The following is a 22,094-nucleotide window of genomic DNA, read 5'->3' as shown; positions in this document are numbered from 1 at the left end:
TGGAGCTCAACGAAAGACAATGGTAATTGGAAAATGTTAGGTTTCGTTTGAGCTCAGGTGACATAGGAGAATACTTTTTCGTTCATGTTTTGAAAAAAAGGAGATGAAGGGCTAACCCAGCCCTAGCCCTCCCAACCCACCTCATAAGGGGCTTTGGGACGGAGGTTTTAAAGAAGCCCCTGCTCTGTAGGTCACAAAATTGGAGCTTAACACTTAAAAAGGTCAAGGTTGATCCGTGGGTTAAAAATTAAAGTGATAGCTCTAGTAATGTGATTTGGGATGAAATGGATTTGAATGATTAATTTTATTTTCACACTCATAAAAGTTTTTCTTAAAATACGTTATTATTAGAATGAAATTAATATAAAGCTAATTAAAGTAACTAATTATTATTGATTTGATGATTCCTAAATTATTTGGTTACATTCAAATATAATCGTTCACTATTACCTACCTTACAACACAATCTCAATTATTCTAGAATTTAGTAGAAACACATACAAGAAAATATATTTGTTTAATTATTTATTTTAACTAAATTTAATTTCTCATTTGTTATTATATTTATTATTATATTCGATTAAGTTAGGTTTATATATATATATATATATATATATATATATATATATATAATAAACAGATTGAAAACTTTGAACAAATGTTTAAATTTGGTAAATCATAATATTTAAAATATGAAGTATAAAACAATAAGAAATAAGTCACACAATATTACAAAGGAAAAATGTTCAAAGTCAAATAGTTGGATGTAAATAAATAATTTACACTATCAAATACTTTCATCTAAGGTAACATTAGAGGCAATCTTTCTTCACTGGATAAACTTGAAGAACCAACAAAGTGGGACAATGTTGTTTGGTTAGAGAATATTCTTTCACCATCTTCCGATGTGTCATGTGGATACAGAGAAGGCTTTGGAGGTAATTTTAGGTTTGCAATGTGTCCTTCAAGCATTTCCACTACTTTATTCATGGAAGGGCGATCATTTGGTTTCAATTGTATACACCAAAGTGAAACTATGATCATCTTTTTTACAATTTTGTTCTCATTCTCGGTGACATCTTCCATTTCTATATTTTTTCCTTTGTCAAGTTGATCATAAATCCAAAAGGGAAAGTAAAGTTGGCTTGAATGCTCTGCATGGGGGTTTAGGTTTTTCCTCTTGTTTGCTATTTCCATCAAAAACATTCCAAAACTATAAACATCAGACTTATGTGATATTCTTCCAACATTTTTATAAAACAACTCTGGAGCCATGTATCCAATTGTTCCTCTTGTTGCTGTCATAGTCACAACACTTTTATCTGTTGAATATAGTTTTGCCAATCCAAAATCAGATATCTTTGGGGTGAATTTTTCATCAAGGAGGATGTTGTGGGGTTTAATGTCAAAATGCAAAATTTGCATCTCACATCCATGATGTAGATATGAAATTCCACGTGCTACTCCAATTGCTATATCATGTATTGTGTCATAGGTTAAATGTAGATTTCCTTCTTTAGAAAATATAAACTTGTCAAGAGATCCATTGGACATGAACTCATAAACAAGGGCACGTTTTGAGCCCTCAGCACAATATCCAATTAAATGCACTACATTTTGGTGATGTATTCTTCCAATTGTTGCAACTTCGTTGATAAAATCTTCTCCTTTACCTTTTGATTTTCGTAACACTTTTATAGCAACACATGGTCCACTACGCAACTTTCCCTTGAATACAAAACCATAACCTCCTTCACCCAATTTTTCATTGAAACCTTTGGTCATCTTTTTAATCTCCTTGTATGAGTATCGAATAGGCATCAAACTATTTTGCTGTAAATAATTTTCAATATTTTCATATGCTGAGGAATGTCTTCTTCTCCACTTGTATACCAAAAAAACAATAAACAATATCGTGCCAACAACATATCTAACTATGAAGTATGGTATAACATAGTGTCCCAACGCAAGTAATCCTGATGTATATCCAGATCCATATGTAATGAAATCATATTTTTGAATACTTTGGTTTTGTCTATGTATTGATGTAAGCAATCCTGTGAATTAAAATACCTATTGTCATCAGGTTGTAATAAAAAAAAATAAGAAAAAATATCTTAGACACCTTCATTAAGCTAAAAGATACCACTTATCAACTTTTTTATTAATCTAATAATAATAATAATAAAATCGATAAATTTTTATATTTATTTAGGTTTATTATTGTTATTATATTAATAAAAAGGTCGCTAAATCTGTTTAAAAAATATAGTTGCTCACGTAATTACTCAATAAAACAAAGAAGAAAGAGTGACTCTCTTACCACGTATACACATATTGCTATTTTTAAAAGTATGTTATTATAAGTGTTCAGGAATCAAAATCATAGATGTCATCAAAATAAAAAGCTAATAATAATGTGAAACTATTATATAACAATTTTGGCAAAAATAGTTTGTATAAATAATATTAGTTATATTTGGAAAATTTTCTTTATATGTATTCTTACAAAAGAAAAATAGAAAGATAAAAAAGAAATCATATTATCTATAAATTAGAAATAAAGTTTTAGAAAGTTATATAAAAGAAGGTCTACAATTTAGTTTATATATAAATTAGTTTTAACTTTTAAGTAATTTAATTATTTTTTTTATATATTTTTTCAAATAAATATATTATAAAGAAACTTGTTCCATTATATTTATTATTTATAACATGTAGAAATAGAGGAACGGAACCCTGTTATATAGAAATGGAGGAACTCACCATTCATGATAGCAAAAATAGTGTCTGCAAAAAAAAAAGATAATCTTTGAGTTAATAAATGGAATGACAAAATCAAAAGTAAAATATTCTTTTATATAAAGGGTCAAAATAAACGGTAATAATCCAGGGAACAATTTGGTATTTTACTCATTTTCTGAATTATGTTATATCCTACAGTAAAATCTTTGCTTAAAATTGTTACAGAGTAATCCATACACTTGTCTGGATTAAATTAATGTATACGAATACACATATATTTGCTAATAAAAAAAAATATACATATATTTAAGGAGGAACATATGCATGATGTCGCTGATGGAACAAATATTACCGTTAACCACTTATAGTAGTACTGTTTTACATGACTGTTGAAATATGAATTTACTTAATATTTTAAACTTAATAAAAACAAGTTTAAAACTTAACATCCCTCAAATCTAACTCCCTTTTTTATTCATTACATTCAAAAAAGTGATTTTGGTTTTCCAATTTACTGAAATTTTTATTTTTCTAAATCTAGTTTTTAAAGACAAATTCGACATTTTAAACTAGCTAAAACTAAAGCATGATTTTGGAAATTTGAATTTCTAGTTATTAGAATAGTTAATTTGTTGATGATTACTTTTTAGTTTCAAGGATGATTGATTTAGACATGATCTTGGGGTTTGGGAATTTAAAGTTTTAAGGAGGAGGTTAACAGGGAAGACACAAACACCAATAAGATATAAGTCCAACCACATAAGGGATTGATATCACTCTCTACCCAACACCTTAAGGCAATTGATTAATGGGTATTTCACCTTTATATATTGCTCTACTATCTCATTTCTATCCAATGTGGGACTTAGAATCACACTTGAATTTCCAACAAAATTGTTAGTTGGGCAAGAAACGCTGATTCTGATACGTTATTTTAGTTATTTATGGGTTTCTAAGATTAAGGTTTAAGTATGCATCTTTATCGTTAATTAGAGATGAACCAGATCGTTAAATTGATGCATGTAAATAGAAGTTGATCTTACCAAGATAGAGTTATATTTTTAGAATGCCTATGATTTTCTTTCATGAATTGTTACTTACCTATAACTATTATGTATGAGCATGTGTGGATATGGTTACATTAGTTGTTGTGGATTGAATGCTTTGGGCATGTTGCTTGATGAATATGTTTATTATGTTAAGTCATATTGTTGATGTTTAAGTATGTTTGAGAATGATGAGTTTCTTGTGCAGAATCTTAGTGGATTGGTATATGTGATGAATATGGGTCTTAGCCAAGTTATGAATGAGATTTATGTACGCTGGCCCAGGGAAGCTCGTTGTAAGAGTGGTGGAAAGTGACATCATGTACTTGCGTGATGAAGCTCCCTAGGACAGTGGTGAGGATAACACTTCATTTGCTCAGTAAAGCTCTTGAATAAAGTGGTGAGAGGTCCATCGTGTACTTCCTTGGAGAAGCTCCCTAGAAGAGTGGTGGGGAATGACAATATGTACTTGTCCGGTGAAGCTCTTGCAAGAATGGTGGAAAGTGACACTGTATATTGGTATGGTAATGTGTACTTGCTCGGTGAAGGTCTTGAATAGAGTGGTGGGGGTGACACTTATCATTATGTTTTTATGTGCCAAGATGTGGCTGTTGATTGGATACCCAGTTTGAGATAATGTGTTGATTTCCTTGAGTAATGTGATAGTTGATTATGGGATGATTCTGTAGATCAATGAACTAAAATTGATAGTTTGACTATTATGGGTGAATCTTATGATGGTGTCTTTATCTTATGTTTTATTTAGCTAGTTTACCCTTGCATTGTTTGACTATTATGGGTGAATCTTGATATAATTTTACTTATTTGTTTTGTAGTATACTCCCTTTTTCCCTTTAATGCAATTCGTTATGTTCCTTTATTTGTTTATGGCTTATATTAAGGGGAGTATTCTTTTAGGGGAAGTGTCTTCTTATACAACTTTTTTATAATGATGAAAAAAGGAGAAGAAATATTTTGTTTAAAAGCTTTAAAATGTTTATCTCTTTTCTGCTAATGCTTTCTTCCTTAAGTTGTGTATGAGTACAGATTATGAATACAGGTTACAAAAGACTTTAAACCAAAGGAGTATTTCATCATCATAAAAAATGGGGAGATTGTTAGCAAAAAGAGGAAGCATTGAAGTTTTGATGATGCCAAATCAAGTCTCAAGAACTCACATTACAAGAAGACCTTCATGAAGACTTATTTTATGTGTTAAAGATTTTGTAATAAGAAGTTTTTGTACAGGACTTAATGTTTTGTTTGATTCCTTATAATTTATGCTTTAATATTCGCTTTGTAGTAAAAAAGCTCTGCAATAATCGATTAACTACTTAAGATAATCGATTATCATAAATAGGTTTTTAAATTTTTCTAAAAACTTTAGTTTAGTCTCTAGAATAATCGATTACCAGAGAATGATAATCGATTATCCATAATCGATTACGACTTACCATAATTGATTATCACGACTAGCTATTGGAGTTTTTTAGCATGTTTTTTACTGTTGTAAATTCATTAAATGCATAATCGATTATCTTATTTCGATAATCGATTATCACATGAGAGAAAGCTGACAACAGATTTTTGGAGGTGTCATTGAGTGAGGTCTTTATAAAGATGTTTTAGACTCTCATTCTAACACACAACTACACTTGTTAAATTGAGTGAAATGTGACCTAGGGTTTGTGTAACCCTTGTGCTTTGACTTTGAGAACTTGGTGTTGGCATAGAGCGAGAACTTTCACCAAGATTGTGATTGAATGTTGTTGTTGTTGCTGAGTGAAGCTTGTCATCCTTTGTGAAGATTCAAAGGAAGTGTTCATTCTTCATCAAACATTCAGAGGAGGTGTTCATCCCTTATGGTTTTCAGGGGAAGAGAGTATCATCTCTTGGGGTAACAAGAGAGGTGTTTCTAAACCCTTAAACTTGTTTTTTTTTGTGATTGTAAGGGTTTATTGGTTTTATGTTAATGGATAGTTAATCTTTGTTTGGGGTTAGCAACTGGACGTAGAATCCTTGTGATATGAACCAGTATAAAATTCCTTGTGCAAATCTTTGTTTCCCTACACTCTTTATTGTTGTTTATATTATTTGTTAAGTAAATTTTATAAAGAGAGAAGAAAATTATTTTTCAAAGCACAAGAAATCAATTCACCTTGACATCTTGATTTTTGTCCAAACACGTAATCATTTCGTTGCACCACTCTGACAGGTATACAACACAATTTTTCTGCTCCTAGAACTCCTCAACAAAATGGTGTGGTTGAGAGAAATAATAGATCACTAGAAGAACTAGCTAGAACCATATTGAATGAACCTTTATTGCCAAAATACTTTTGGGTTGATGTTTTCAACACAACTAGTATGTTTTAAACAATTTGTTGATTAAGCCTATTTTAAAGAAAACCCCTTATGAGGTTTATAAAGGAAGAAGGCCTATCATAACTCCTCTAAAAGTTTTTTTGTTGTATATGTTTTATTATAAACAATGACAAAGAAAAATTTAGCAAGTTTGATGCAAAAGATGATGAAGGAATCTTTTTTGGTTATGTTTCAAATAGTCATGCGTCTAAGGTATACAATAAAAGACTCATGATTGTTGAGGAATCTATGCATATTGTATTTGATGAATCTAAAATTGCAAGATCAAGTTTTTTAGAAAAAGAGAATTGAAGTTAAAGTTGAACCATCTTGTAGCCATGAACCAATAACTGAAACTCTTGTTCACACAGCTTGCCTAAGGATTGGAAAAATCTTAAAGGACTATCATTGGTGAAATTGATAAGGGAGTTTATACTAGACTCGAGCTTAATAATTTTTGTGAACATGATGCCTTTGTATTACACGTTGAAACTAAAATTGTTAATGATGCATTGAATGATAATAGTTGGATTGTTGCTATGCAAGATGAACTTAATTAGTTTACTAGAAATTATGTGTGGTGTCTAATTCCTAGAAGTAATTATATGAATGTGATTGGCACCAAATGGGTATTTAGAAATAAAATGGACGAAGATGGTAATATTGTTAGGAACAAGGCTATACTAGTTGCAAAAGACTATAATCAAGATGAAGGAATTGATTTTGATGAAACACATGCACTTGTTGCTAGGCTAGAAGTTGTTAGATTGTTATTAGCATATGCTTATATGTGTAGTTTCAAATTGTTCCAAATGGATGTTAAAAGTGCATATTTGAAAGGTTTCTTAAAAGAAATATTTGTATCACAATCACCTGGTTTTGAAGATCATATTTAACCTAATTGTGATTTCAAATTGAAAAAGGTCTTGGATGGTTTAAAACAAGCACCACTTAGTGGTATGAGAGGCTAAGCAATTTCTATTATTAAAATGGTATATTAGAGGTGCTATTGATAAAATACTCTTCATTAGAAAACATGAAAAAGATGTTATACTTGTTTAAGTGTAGGTTAATGACATAATCTTTGGCTCCAATAACAATTCCTTGTGTGAGGATTTTGTTTCAGCTATGCAAGGTGAAATTTATATGTCCATGATGGGTGAATTGACTTACTTCTTGGTGCTAGTTAAACAACTAGAACATGAAACATTTTTGAGGCAGTTAAAATATTGTTTTTAGTATTTCAAGGAAGTTGCCACTCCAATAGCCACTAATTGCTACATGGACTTAAGCGAAGTTGGACAATCAATTAATGCAACTAAGTTCAGAGGGTTAATTGGTTCTTTACTCTATCTAACTGCAAGTGGATCTAATATACAATTCAACTTCTATTTATATGTTAGATGGGATGAATAATCCAACATCTACTATTCATTTATCTTCTAGCTTCTATTTATAGCATTCTCGCCTTTATCATGTTATTTTATCCTAGTTAAATTACTTAGTTTCCACTAGAGTTTTAGGTAAGTTACAAATTAGTGATAATTTTTAATGTTATGGTTATAAACTTGTCAAAATTATCGTTTTACCTTTTCCCAATAATGTTTCTACCTTTTACACACCTTTTGACTTGATTCATTATGATGTATATGATTCATCATCATTGGTTCCTATCAAAGGGTGTGCAATACTTATTATTATTGGATTTAATTTACGAAACATTATTATGAGTTTTTTTTGTGTGTATATCTTATATTTTATATTATGCTTAAAACTACACATAATGTTACTATTAAATGTTTTATTTATGTGATTAAATAGATGGTGAGTACATTTGTAGTCAATTTTGTTAATTATTTCATAACATTTTATACTATACTCCTTAATAGAATGAAGTTGCTGAAAGAATACATCACCACAATCTTGAATCTACTCATTCTTTTCTATTGTATGCTTGAATTCTCAATGAAATATGGAATGAAGTTATTCTTATTGTTGTTCATGTAATATGTCTCCCTTTCAAAAGTTCTATGGTTATATTCTTGATTACTCTTCCTTGACAGGTTTTGGTTCTACTTGTTTTGTTTCTCGTCCACAAGTAAAACACTATAAGTTTTCATCTCATTCTATAATATGTATTTTTCTTAGTTATTGAGATGGTCAAAAAGATTATAGTAGCTATGATCCTACCAATCACAAACTCTATGCTTCTTGTTATGTTGATTTATTTTAGTACATTCCATTCTATTCACTTCCTTCTAACTCCCACAATTTTACAAAGTTTGATCTCATTTATATTGATCCATTTTTCCAAAAGTGATGATGATGTTGTTGTAAATAATCTTAAAATTGAGAATTATGGATGATATTCTACTACTACAATTAAAGATGTTCCATGGCTTCTCAAGCACATCTTCTGATTGTTGATTGTCCTTGCCCTCGATATCTTCCATGTGTTTTTAGTCCACCAAATGTTGCTTGTTCGTTTTATTTTTTTTCCTTTTGATTCCTTTTTAACCATAATTCATAGTTTGTCCAAGCCCGTAAGAGGTTGTCCTCAATCCACTTTAGCAACAAGTTATCAAATAGGAACTTTCACTTTTATATAAGGTTGCTATTCGGAACTTGATATTTCTTCCTAGGAAAACAAGTCATTCGCTCTTGATAGGTCAACAAAATAAAATCAAAGTTGAATGGATTTGTTGAGAATTACAAAGCTCATTTAGTCACTAAATAATATATTCAAAATTATGAAAAAACCTTTTGTCTTAATGGTTATGATGGCAACCATTCATACTCTTATTATTGTTGTCTATATTCGTTAACAAGGTATTTGTTAGATGGACATAAAAAAACGTTTTTGGTGATAAGACTATTTTTCATTGTTTATTATTCTCTCTTTATATATTGATTGATGACATGAAAATAATTGCATATGATATCCCATCAAATTGTAGATAAAATAGAAGATAAAAAGAATAGTTTGAAACGAAGAATTTGAGTCATCTTCATTATTATCTTGGGATTGAAGTTTCATAAGTATCTTCTCTCTCAATTCCCTTATTGAGCTTAATATTAAATATATGTCTTCTAATGATGTCCCTCTATTTAATCACACTGTGTATCTTACTATATTGTTTTCAATCTAGTATATCTAACTATTATTGTTGGTGATATTTTTTATGCTGTACATGTTGAGTCAATATGTTGTTTCTTCCATCATAGTTCATTTTGGACAATCGTTCTCTGCATTTACATATCTTTGTATTCTAGTTTCGGAGTCTTCTCTTGCTTTCATAATCTTTCTTCGAATTGTGTGCTTGTTCTAATGTTGATCGTGTTAGTGGTTATCCTAATGTCATTCTAATCATAAGTCTACTAAATATTTTTATTTTATATTTTTACAATTTTCTAGTAGATTATCTTATCTCATTGAAGAGCAAAATACAAGCTATTGTCTATTAATAAAATTAAATTGAATATTATGTAATGATTCTAACCTTTAATGAGATAGTTTGGTTGCATTGGCTTTTTTTTTTACATTATGTTTCTCTCTTTTAGGTCATCTCTGATGTATTGAGGTCAACTCTAATGTATTGAAATAATAAGTGTTATATCAAATTACTAATAACTCAATTTTTATAAGCACACAACACATTAAAATTAATTGTTTCATTCATCGGTACCTTTACATTTGTTTGTCATCTTTTCATCTTCTCAAACTGTTGCTTTATTTACAACAATTCATTCGATTGAACACTTTTACTTTTGACTGATATTAATATTCTGTACTAATTCTTCGTGAATTTTAGGATAATGTTATATATATATATATATATATATATATATATATATATATATATATATATATATAAATTAAATAAAGATAATTTAGTTTTTACAGTATTATCATATTTTTGCATTTCTATATTTTATTATGTCTTGTATCTTTTATTGGAAATTCTATTACGTTTTTTTTTTTTGGAAATTCTTATCTTTTGAATCATTGTTCTCAATTATGACTATTATTACAAATCTCCACAAATAATATTTTATATCTAGAATAGAAATTTAAATTTTTGATTAAAAATCATTAAAATTCATATTTTATAAATCTTCAGAAAACACAGTATAAGTCACATTTGACAGAGAGGAAAATAACCTTTTCGAAATGCAGGGGGAAACAATATTAATCTAGAAGACAAACATAAACAAAATCAATATTTAAATTAAGAGATATAATTTTAAACATGAAAAAAAAAATATTAGCTAATCTGATAGTTATAAAATCAAAATTAGTTGCTAGTATTACGTACCAATTCAAATAGAGGTAATCCAAACAGGTAGAATTCTTACCTATTAAAAGTTCCACCGGCCGAACCCACCACGCTGTTTATCCAAAAAAGGAAGAGAGTATCAGTATCAGATAATCACAACGCTGAGGAAGACAGCATACATAATTTCAGAAAGGTAATGTTCAAAGATGTCTAAATGCTTATATTTCTTTTTGAACAACAAAAAAATGTTTTACATGAGGTCATGCATAATGAAGGTAAAATACAGAAGTAAAAAAAAAAACTAATAAATTAATTTTTGTTTTAAAAAAACATTTAATTAATAGAGTGACTCTTTATGGATAATGTGGAATGGAAATCTATGACTATAATTATACACTTTTGAAACTTAGTTTTAGAAAGTGTCAAAATATAGTTTTTAAAGCAGTCAAAACATGTTATAATAGATAAAAAACGGTTTTTAGTGATAATCAGTATCTAACCTATTTATATACGGAGTTAATTGAATAAATACTGGCATTTTTTTAAAGCTCATGCTAGACATTTGAGATCTCAATTAAATTGACGGTTCAAAACATGTCTATCATTTGTTGACACAGAAAAACGTATTAAAAAGAAATAAAAGAATTAATAAGCATGAAAGACCAACAAACAAATGAATTTTTTTAAAAAAACTATACAAATATGAAAGATGAAACCTATTATATGAAAAAAAAATATAAACTTATAACTCATAATTCATGGTGTATTAGGGTGTCAATTTATTTATACCGAGGCAACCCTCCCGAAAAATTTGAAATACTCAAAATTTCATATTTCTATAAAAGTATAATCATTTTCTTAATTTTCATCTCAAAAGTTTCCTTTAGTAAGTGGTTAACGAAAGAAAAATATTAATTTCTTTTAACATAAAATACCAAATTAATTATAAAGACACTTGTTGATGTAAAATTATTATAGATTGGAGAAAGATTATTGTTATAAAGTTTGAAATTTTGAATCCAAAACGAGTAAACTAACATGACTATAACTATAAAAATAAATACAATAAGATATGTCAATAAATAATTTAAATCTGGCTAAAGATCACAAGAAGTTTACAAAAACTATAGAAAGTACTTACCAACGTTATTATAATAGGGATTTTTGTGAATACCAAAATAAATTTTCTAGGGCATGTACTTTTCTTACTATAATAAACACTTACACAATTAAAAGTTTAGTTATTGTAATAATTAATAGTAAAGATCGGCTTCCAAAACATTAAGGTAAAATTGTAATAAAATTTATAAAAAAACAAGTAAAAAAGAATTATTTATTAATTATTAAAGATTATATCATTATTGTTAAAATTATAATGATAATTACAGAAATTAATTAATATTTTTTACTTTATTATGTCCAAATTTATTTTTTTAATCAAAACTATTAAATTTTGGTGGTCTACATTTTTTTTTATATTTTTTAATAGAATTTTTTGTCATTTAATATTTTTTATTAACTAATGACATGACTTTTATATTGCTCTATCATTTGGCTTAATTATCTTGTTATGTTAAAAAATGTAAAATTTTAAATAATAGTGTACTTAAAGAAAATAACAAAAATTTTATTGTTTGTGATATCTAATCGTTATACATTTTATAATTTTTTTGTCATCATTGCTAAAGACTAAGTGACTGTTATTGTCTCTACTATTAATTTAAATGATTTTAGTAAAAACAACAAAAATCACTAATCATATTTTATTAAAAGAAACTCACATATTTTCTAATAAATAGAAACAAATAAACAAAATAAGAAATTAATATAACAATTAAGTCATTTAGTTAATAGAATAATTAAACTACATCAACTCAATTAAAAGATATAATTTTTTTAAAAAAAAAAACTGTTGTTTTTAATAGGTTTAATAGGTTCGGAGGTCCTTATATTTGTGGGTTCGTTTCAATTGGGTCCTCCAATTTTGAAAGTGATCAATTTGGTCCCTAATTTAACAAAATTGAGTCAATAATACCCTTTCCGTTAAATGTAATGGACGACGTTAACTTTTTAAACATGTAGCATGTTGAGGCATCCTTTTATTTGCAGGTTGCACAGTTTTATTTGAAGGATGCTTCAACATACCACATGTTTAAAACGTTAATGTCGTCCATTGCATTTAACGGAAAGGGTATTATTGACTCAATTTTGTTAAATTAGGAACCAAATTGATCATTTTCAAAATTGGAGGACCCAATTGAAACGAACCCACAAATATAGGGACCTCCGAACCTATTAAACCTTTTTAATACAGACTGAAATAAAAAAAATTGAATATTTAAATTATGCGAAATTTGAAATTTAATTAAAACTAAAACCAGAAAGCCTTTACGTCATACCTTGATTCTGAGCATTGAACCTTGGAAGAACTGAAATAGCAGTCATCAGTGTCTGGACAACGATCATGACAAATTTGAAATTTAATTAAAAAAAAAAAAACAGTAAGTCTTTCATTACCTTCACCGTCGCATTCAAGCCTCTGGTTCATACTGAAATAGCAGTCAAAAGGAGCTGAACAATGATCATGACAGGCGAGAGGAATCCATGAAAGCTGAAATCCATAAAGTAGCGCTGTGTGGATGGTGGCATAGGAATATTCATTTGTGTCCAAACCCCACCAAGATGTGGGAGCAACCAGCTTTACATCACAACCAACTTCTAAGTCCTCTGCTGATAGGTAACCAGCAAAAGCGTACATGTAACCCTTGGACTCCCAATTCACGCATCCACCAGCACTCACATACTTAGGGTTCCCTCTCACTCCATGACTACAATTCAAAAACACTATATACTCGTACAAAAACTTATCACTATCCCAATCACGGTACCAACTAAGGTAGGGGGGACTCAAGGCGTAGTCAAAATCAGTGAAATTGGTGTGAGAATAAGTGAAATTGGTGGGAGACAAGAAATAGCGAGGAAGGGAGGAGCAGTTTGTGGGTTGAAGTCCAGGATCCGCCACTCGGATTGTGAAATTATTGTAGTTGATAGCCTCCACACGAAATGTTCCAGAGAACAGAGATAACACCGTTATATTGTTTTCACAAGATAACTCATACCGACCGCACACTTTTGGGTCTCCTTTCAATCGGAATGGATAAGATATGTTGGTGATTTTGCCACAGGAAGAGGGGGAGCAACCATCTCCTCCATCAATTTGGTGGAGTAGAAACACCAAAACTATCAATGATCTCTCTCTCCACATCCTCATGCCTAATATCTCTTCTGTTTCAACAATTCTACGGTCCGATCCAAGCTCATATTTAAAGGCCAGTTTCACAAAGTTTCAGGTTAAATAATAAAAATATTATAATACTTAAATAAATATTCAATATTTAAAATATGGAATTGGTCAACCATGAAGAGATACTCGGAGTGTGTCTATCCATAGGGAGAAGAAATACTCATCTCTCTCTAAATATATTTTATGTAATTATAATTTTAAATTTTAAATTCTCTCTCTAAGTATGTTTTATTAAATATAATTTTAAATTTTAAACAATACTTTTTTTGAGAAAAAGTTTAGTACTTTTACCTATTTTTTTAAAAATTAAATATATTTTTTAATTGGACGATTAATTTTATTCAAGCTAATTAAGTAATCAAATTTATATTTATTTACTTTCAGATCAAGTTTCTTTTTTATAATTTTTATGTTTTACGTGATAAAACATTGGTTAATGTTGAATATTTTTCTTTTAATTTGAACTACATAACAAATAAAAAAGGTAACCATAATAAATAATAAAAGAAATTTAATAACTAAAATAAATATTCAATATCTTAATAGAGATATTTAATCAACCATGAATAGATGCTTATAATGTGATACAAGAGGGAGGAGAGGGATTTTTATTTCTCTAAAATTGAAAATAGGTAATGATAAACAAAAGAGTATAAGAATAAAAAAATTAAAATATAATATATGATATCAATAAAATTAAATAAGTTATAAAATACAAGCTACTTTGAATTAACGTACAGATTATAAGTTGGAGATTCATAAAATAAAGTTTTTTTACGTATTTTATTAAATATTTTTATATTAATCAAACTAATTTATAAGCTATTTTTTTTTAACCCAACGAGATAAATTATTAATTAATTTATTGATTTTACCAAAGACACATATGAAAAAAGTAAGAAGGGACAACTAATGTGATAAAAGAGTATAAAAAATAAATATTAATTTTAACAAATTTATTTATTCTATTTTAGCATACACGTATTTAAGTAAGTTAAAATTACTATTTTTTTCTAAAAAAAATTATTAAGATATTTAAGTACGTTATAATTAGGCTTAATACATATTTTGGTCCTTATATTCGTCATTTTTGTTCAAAGTGGTTCTCAAGTTTTTTCAACGTTAAATGTGGTCTCTTTTTTGTAAATTTTGTTCAATTTGGTCCTTTTCGTTGAAGGCACTTAAATCGTTAATGACATAGTGTCAAAGTTAGTAATGAGTCACATCATTCACTGATTGTTGACTTTGACACTATGTCGTTAACGATTTAGATGTCGTCAACGAAAAGAACCAAATTGAACAAAATTTACAAAAAAATAGACCACTTTGAATGCAGGAAAAACATGAGGACCACTTTGAGAAAAAATGACGAATATAAGGACCAAAATATGTATTAAGCCTTGTAATTACTACCAATCGAATCTTCTTTTCAGGCTTGTATTTTTCTTCTTCAAGGTATCCATCTCCTCAGCATTTTTTTTCTTAAACTCAGCAAACTCTTACTACATCTTCTTTGGAGCTTCTAATGGTTATGTCAACAGAGGAGGGTCTTGTTTCTCATTCTCCAACCATCTTGCTTCTTGTGGAAACCATAAATGTTTTTCTTCACAAAATACAAGTCGACCCCACAGTGAGCGTCAACTACTCTTAAATAGCCATGTAAGTATCTATCAAAGACTTTTAAATGCTTTCAACCTTCAAACTCTAGGGTATTGATCCTCATCCTGAGTACTCATTCTCCTTAAACTAGATGGGGTGTATGCCTACAGAAGACACTATGACACTGAAGTTAGCCTCAGTAAGCAATAAATGCAACACTAATGAAAGTGTAATCAAATACATCGTAAAACGCACTACTTATACTTACAATTTATGGACTTTTTTACCTAGATGGATTTAGGGCCATTGACCTAAATACTTGTTGATTTTTAAATCATTGTAGTTAATCATGGGTTGCACTGACCAAATAGAGATTGGGCGAATACATGTCAACTTAGTAGTTCGACATGTACTCATCCAAAGATGAGACCTATACTAGTATGATCAAGGAGTACTCGGCCATATATGGTACAATTGGAATGTTACCCACTTGTTGTAGTTCAAGTTTTTATACCAGCTTTATAGTATATGCAATAAATACAAGTCTATAAATGGTTTTATGGATTTTAAAATTTCAAATAGTTGATAATTTAGCTAATCTAGCTACTAAAACAATATTTGATTTTACTTGTTAAAAAAGGGTTTTTTATATCGATTTTGGAATTGGTATAGAAATAGGGAGTATATAAAGTGTTGACTTTTTATATCAGTTCTAAAATCGGTATAGAAAGTATCACTTTTTATACCAATTAAAGGTACAACTAGGATAAAAAAATCTATCACCAACCAAAATGTCGGACCTTCTTCTTGCCTCGTCAAAAAAGGAAATTTCGAAGGTCTTCCACCACGAAACACAGTCTCCTTCTCACCCTCGAAATCTCTCATCAACCTTACTGTACTACCCCACCAACACCTTGACCACGAAGCCATAGTCCACAAACATCAATGGTAAACAATATTTTTGCAGCCATATAACCTATAGTATATAATTTTACTTCTCCTTTCTCTCAAACACTAAAAATTTTGCTACTTTCTGTTTTGGTGATGTAGGAAGGTCAATGTCTTGTTATGGAGAAGACAAACACTAGCCAAAGACTAACAACATGTGTGTCTCACCTGAAACCCAATCGACAACTGATGGCGCTACGACCCGAACTAGGCGACAAACCGATAGAAGTTGGCAAACTGCAGCGTTGTCTTCGGCAAAGACGCCATGGGTGGGAAGAGCGAGCATACTCCGACACGCCATCATCTAAGAAAAACCTCTCTAAATCATTTTTCCCGCTAATATGCCCATTAACCTAAAGCATGACCTCATCTTCAACAGTTTCAAAATCGTCAACGGTTGTGATGCTAACGTCCACGCCACAGGCCACAACTACATCACACTCCAATATGTCTCCAACATCATCATCATCCACGTCTACCACTACACGACCTTAGGGAACACAAACATACGCGCTAGTCCAACAAACATGGGTGGAAAATTAAAATTGGATGACATTTTCATCTTCGACTCCCGAAATATTTGGATTGATCACTGCTTACTCTCTTACTAGGCTAGGTTAGGCATGTCACCATCTTTCCCAAATCAAAATCAATTCTCTATCAACCACCATTCGAGCCACAAAACCATCCAGACCTTCACGAAACATACATAAATTGAACTTCGTCACGAAAGGAAGAAGAAATGTCATTTTGGATTGAAAGTAAAAAACCATAATTGGAAACCACTTTCTATAATGATTAAAATGAAAATTGGTGTAGAATTGTTTTTTGCATATACAATTATGCCACCGTGTTAACTCTGTATACAAGTTATGATTAAAATTGGTATATAAAATTTTCTTATTTATTACAAAAATATCACCGTGTTTCTATATCAAAATATTTAATAAAAAAATTAAATATTTCTGGTAGAACATGTATGTTTAAAAGCTCACCCGTGGATCAGAATTTATGATTCCATAATATAGGTCAATAAGTCCATCAAAGACTGTAGTGAGTTCTGGACAGCCCCAACAATCAAACGATCAAATTCAGGAACAAGATCCTATACCAAAAAAATTAATGAAAGAGAAGTGAGGCCAAGATGAATATTAAGAAGGTCGTAGACATTTTTAAAATAAAATATTTAGGAAAATTTGAATAACATCAGGTAATAAAGGTGAACTTGCCTGCATTTGTTGAAGCACAGACAAATCAAACATCCACAATCCAAGGCGAGAAATGGCTACACTTCCCATAAGAATATATGATGATAGAAAGCCCCTATGGATCCATATTGCACCTATACATGGAATGAGGCAAGTCCACTGCAATTATATGCACAACATACATAAACAAGGACAACAGAGATCGGTAGGAATAACCCATTTAATGAAACAACCTATATACTATTGGTATATCAATAATACATTTTGTATCAGTAGGGACCGGATAGCGTATTGACCGGACGTCCATGTGGCCAATGACCACCCAATTACGTTGTACCCATACAAACCAGACGTTCGTATGGCCATAATTATCCAATCACGTGACTTCGCCACTCGTCATCCGGGGGACCAGGCAACGTATAGACCGGACGTCCATGTGGCCAAGGACCACCCAATTACGTGACATTACCACTCGCCATTCGGCTGAACACCAACTCGTATAAGGCCGGCCGGCCATACCACCAATTAACCAGATTAGGATTAAGATTAAGGTAAGTAGTTGCTAAAAGCTATTGGGCTAAATTTGGGCCGGGATTAATTTTTCACTAATCCCAAGCCCATAGCAAAAACTATAAATACAGATCCAGGGGTGAGTGGTAGATAGGTTGCATTTACTGCACATTTATTACTGTTCTACTGAAAAACGCCACTGTTCTCAAACTGACTTTGGCATCGGAGAATCTTTCGCAGGTCTCTCACCCGCACGCAAAGGAGTGAAACGAGAAGTAAGGAGTGAGACCAGACGACCGAGTGACGGGAAGAGGAAGACGTGAAGGTGTTAGACGACTCAGCCCCTATAACCAAAAAACATTTTTTTTTCAGTTCACATAAAATTGAATAATACTTGACTAGTACTCATTTTGCATTGGAAGTAGAAAACCATAATTGGAAACCACTTTCTATATTGATTAAAATGAAAATTGGTGTAGAATTTATTTTGTTTATACAATTATGCTACCATGTTAACTTTGTATACAAGTTACGATTAAAATCGATATAGAAAATTTTCTTATTTATTATAAAAATGTCACCGTGTCAACTTTATATATTGATTATAATGATAATCAATATAGAAAGTTTTCTTCTTTATTATAAAATTGTCATCATCTCAGCTTTTTATATTGATTATAATTATCATCAATGTAAAAAGTGTTATTTTATTTATAATTATATCACTACGTCACTTTTTATATCTGATGTATAGAAAGTTATTATAAAAAAGGTTTTTTATTCTAATGTATTTTGGGAATAGATATGACTTTTCAAAATGTAATTTTCTGTAATGTGTTGCATGGTTTTGAACCGGTCCCTTCCTATTTGCATCTTTTTCCTTTTATTGGTTTAACATTATATAAATGATCGGACATGCCAACTTGGTTGGAATGACAACATTTATAGTGATGCAAGACATGTTTATATATATATATATATATATATATATATATATATATATATATATATATATATATATATATATATATATATATATATGCATATTCTCATATACTATGGATTCTAAGTTTTAAAGTCAATGGTATTTGAATAATTTTCATTCTCAAAACTACAAAAAAACAAGAAACTTGAAACCTTTACTCACCTTTCTCATTCTTCTCAACCCTTTCTCTTTCATCTCTCTCACTCTAATCTTTAAAGAAAATTTTCTCTGTCATCCTTAGTATAGTCCCAACTGAAAAAATCAGAAACACTCGCCTAACCCTAATCCACCTTCCTCACTTATCCAATTTGTTTCTCTCTCATCTCCATACTCTCTCCCACCCACATACAACAACCCTCGACACCGCCATTTGTTACTCTTGCTCTATTCGTTCATTTGTTTTCCATTTTAATAACAAAATAATTGATGATGTTGATTTTTTATTGGAGGACTGTGTTATATCTTTTTTCTTCTTATTGTTATTAAATTTGTAAAAAAGTAAAGTCTACAATAATTTCAATAATTTCAAAACTAAAAAAAACAAGAACCCCCATGAAAAGACGTTTGCATCGACCCATAATAGTTGCAAAGCATTTAGTTTCTTAATACCAATTTTGATAAAACCATAGAAATGAAAGGAGTAGAAGTTAAACTATGAGCGTGATGGTAACAGATTTATTAAGTTTAAATTCCAATTTAAAATTCGGTGCGTTTGGTTTTTCTTAATTTCACTTATGCGGCAAATTATAAATTAGAATGACAACATCATGTTTATATTGACCAAAGAAGTTGGAGATGTGAATTGTTTAAAATAAACTTACATGTTACTTTGAAAAGTAATTTTCTGGTCCAACTAAGAGCTAAGAGGTTCATTATGACTAGTTTACTAATTTCTGGTTGATTTTTAATTAGTTGATATATCAATGCGGTTCTTCTTGGAAACTACTCAATATTTTACAATTTACTCAAATATAGAAAAACATGTGTAATTTCTTAGAATATTTTTATTCTTTTTACAAAAATGAACTGAAAATATGCTTATCAATATGAAACATTCGAAAGGGAACTAACAGTGGTCTCTTTTTTTAATAAGGGGAGAGAGTCAACAACAACAATTTTCTCGTTCATAACTCTCTTCAATAACTTTTTCTGTTAAATCATTTAGTACATGTATTTTGACGTTGGTTATATGCATAAAGGTAAAAAGTATATTCCGAAATATTGTTTTTCGTCGAAAATATGTTTTTAGAATTATTTTTAAAAGCTGGCTTCATAAATCAATTTTTTGGACAATGACTTATCCCTTCCAGAATTCCCTTTTCACATAACATTTTTTTTGTTTTGGAAAATATTTTCGGACAACTTAATAGTCAAAATATCAAATCTCCCAAAAGATAAACTACTAATTCTAAAATTTAAAAACAAAATTTAATAAAAGTCAGAAGGAAAAAGATATAACACCCTCCAATCAAAATCCAACATCAACATCATCAATTATTTTGCTATTAGAGTGGAAAACAAATGAACGAACAAAGCAAGAGTAACAAATTGCGATATCACGGGTTACTGTGTGTGGGTGAGAAAGAGGATGGAGATGAGAGAGAGACAAATTCACTAGTACAGTCAGGGGAAACGGCACTGGTTATTTTTTTCTATAGGCAGCGGTTTCTGAACCGAGGCATATTCAGGCGAGGTAAAAAGTCTAATACTTTTGGTCTCGGTTGAGAACCGAGGCATAAAAAGAGAGGATTTGGCCTCGGTTCAGCTATAACCGAAGCAGTAAAGTTTTTGGTTTTTTTAATTTTTTTTCGTAGGACTTTATGCCTCGGTTCCCTTTAACCGAGACAGTAAGTCTCACTCTACTGCCTCGGTTCAGGCTACAACCGAGGCAGTAGACTCTTTTTTTTTTGTTCTCTTCCGCAACACATTCTGCTTCGGGTTTGACCATAACCGAGGCCGTAAGTGGTCTTTCGACTTCGGTTTTGACCTGAATCGAGGCATATAAGTACTTTTTTTTTAAAAATGATGTCTGTTTCTACAACATTCCCAACCACAAAAACAGACCTGCATATATTTTTATAACCAGAACAGTCCAGAATAATGCAAAAACGTATATTTTAAATTAAAATTATATTAAAACATAAATATATTGAATGGAATCATAAATCAACTTCTTAGAAACATAAATCAATCCAATGTAATCATAAATCAAGTTTCAAGCATAAATCAATGCAATGTACATGTTAAACTTATAATAATGTAGAAAAACATAAAACAACTTAGAAACATAAACTTAGAACTTACTATATCCTAATATCTACTACATACTATTATATAAATGAATTACATATTTAGCAAGTGTTTTCCTCACAAGTTGAATTGACTTCTCTGGAATTGGAGCAGTCCTATTAAATCTCTGCATAAAACACAATGATTTCAATTAGTGTCTATGAAATCCAAATATAGAGAAAATAAAATTCAAACCTAAATATTACTGTTTCCCATCCAGTGGTGTAATGTGCACGAATGATGGTCATCATCCAAAACATAACGTAGTAACCACATTCATATGACCCCATTTGTCTATTATACTACAATATATCATCATAATTATAAAATGTTAAGTAACATCATTTGAATGGAACCAAATGTAACAAAGTATGGACTAAAATACCAAACCTTAAGGGCAACCCATGCAAGCTTTTTAGCTGTAGCAGTAGATCTCCTAGATAACATCATATGTGTTGCAAGGGAACTATTAAAAAAAATTTCTTTAGCATACATTTATATAACAAAAAATTCCACACATTGAGATTTTTACCAATCTACTACATGTCTAAGAGGGCTGGGAGGAGACTTCTGCAATGAACAAAACCAGACAACAGTGTTCTCCGGTATGGAGATCACAAGTAGCTGCCAATGACACCTGAAATTGGTAATAACTTATGAATCATATACCAAAATTAATAAATGAATGTGTTGAAGTTAACAAACTTCACTTACCCATGTATATAAGGGAGAAAATATATCTCCTTCCCCATTCCAAAGCAGGTGGTGATGTATGTTTGGATATCATCAAATTTATTTCTTTCATGAGTCATAGAGGGG

General features: G+C 30.1%; 1 pseudogene across 1 annotated transcript; it reads right to left on the bottom strand.

Moving 5' to 3' along the window:
- Positions 1-684: 684 nt before the first annotated feature.
- On the bottom strand, positions 685-13,744 carry LOC124841666 (LEAF RUST 10 DISEASE-RESISTANCE LOCUS RECEPTOR-LIKE PROTEIN KINASE-like 2.4; annotated as a pseudogene). The gene is made up of 5 exons (XR_015782873.1): positions 12,950-13,744; positions 12,832-12,861; positions 10,512-10,544; positions 2,767-2,790; positions 685-2,057 (listed from the first exon to the last, which is right to left on the bottom strand). The product of XR_015782873.1 is annotated as an LEAF RUST 10 DISEASE-RESISTANCE LOCUS RECEPTOR-LIKE PROTEIN KINASE-like 2.4 (transcript).
- Between the last annotated feature and the right edge of the window lie 8,350 nt (positions 13,745-22,094).

Source organism: Vigna umbellata, chromosome 1 (assembly GCF_029865625.1).
Source record: "Vigna umbellata cultivar VRB3 chromosome 1, Vumbellata_1.0, whole genome shotgun sequence".
NCBI lineage: Eukaryota > Viridiplantae > Streptophyta > Magnoliopsida > Fabales > Fabaceae > Vigna > Vigna umbellata.
Note: the sequence above shows the minus strand (reverse complement) of the source record. Positions and strands in the feature narration are given on the sequence as shown.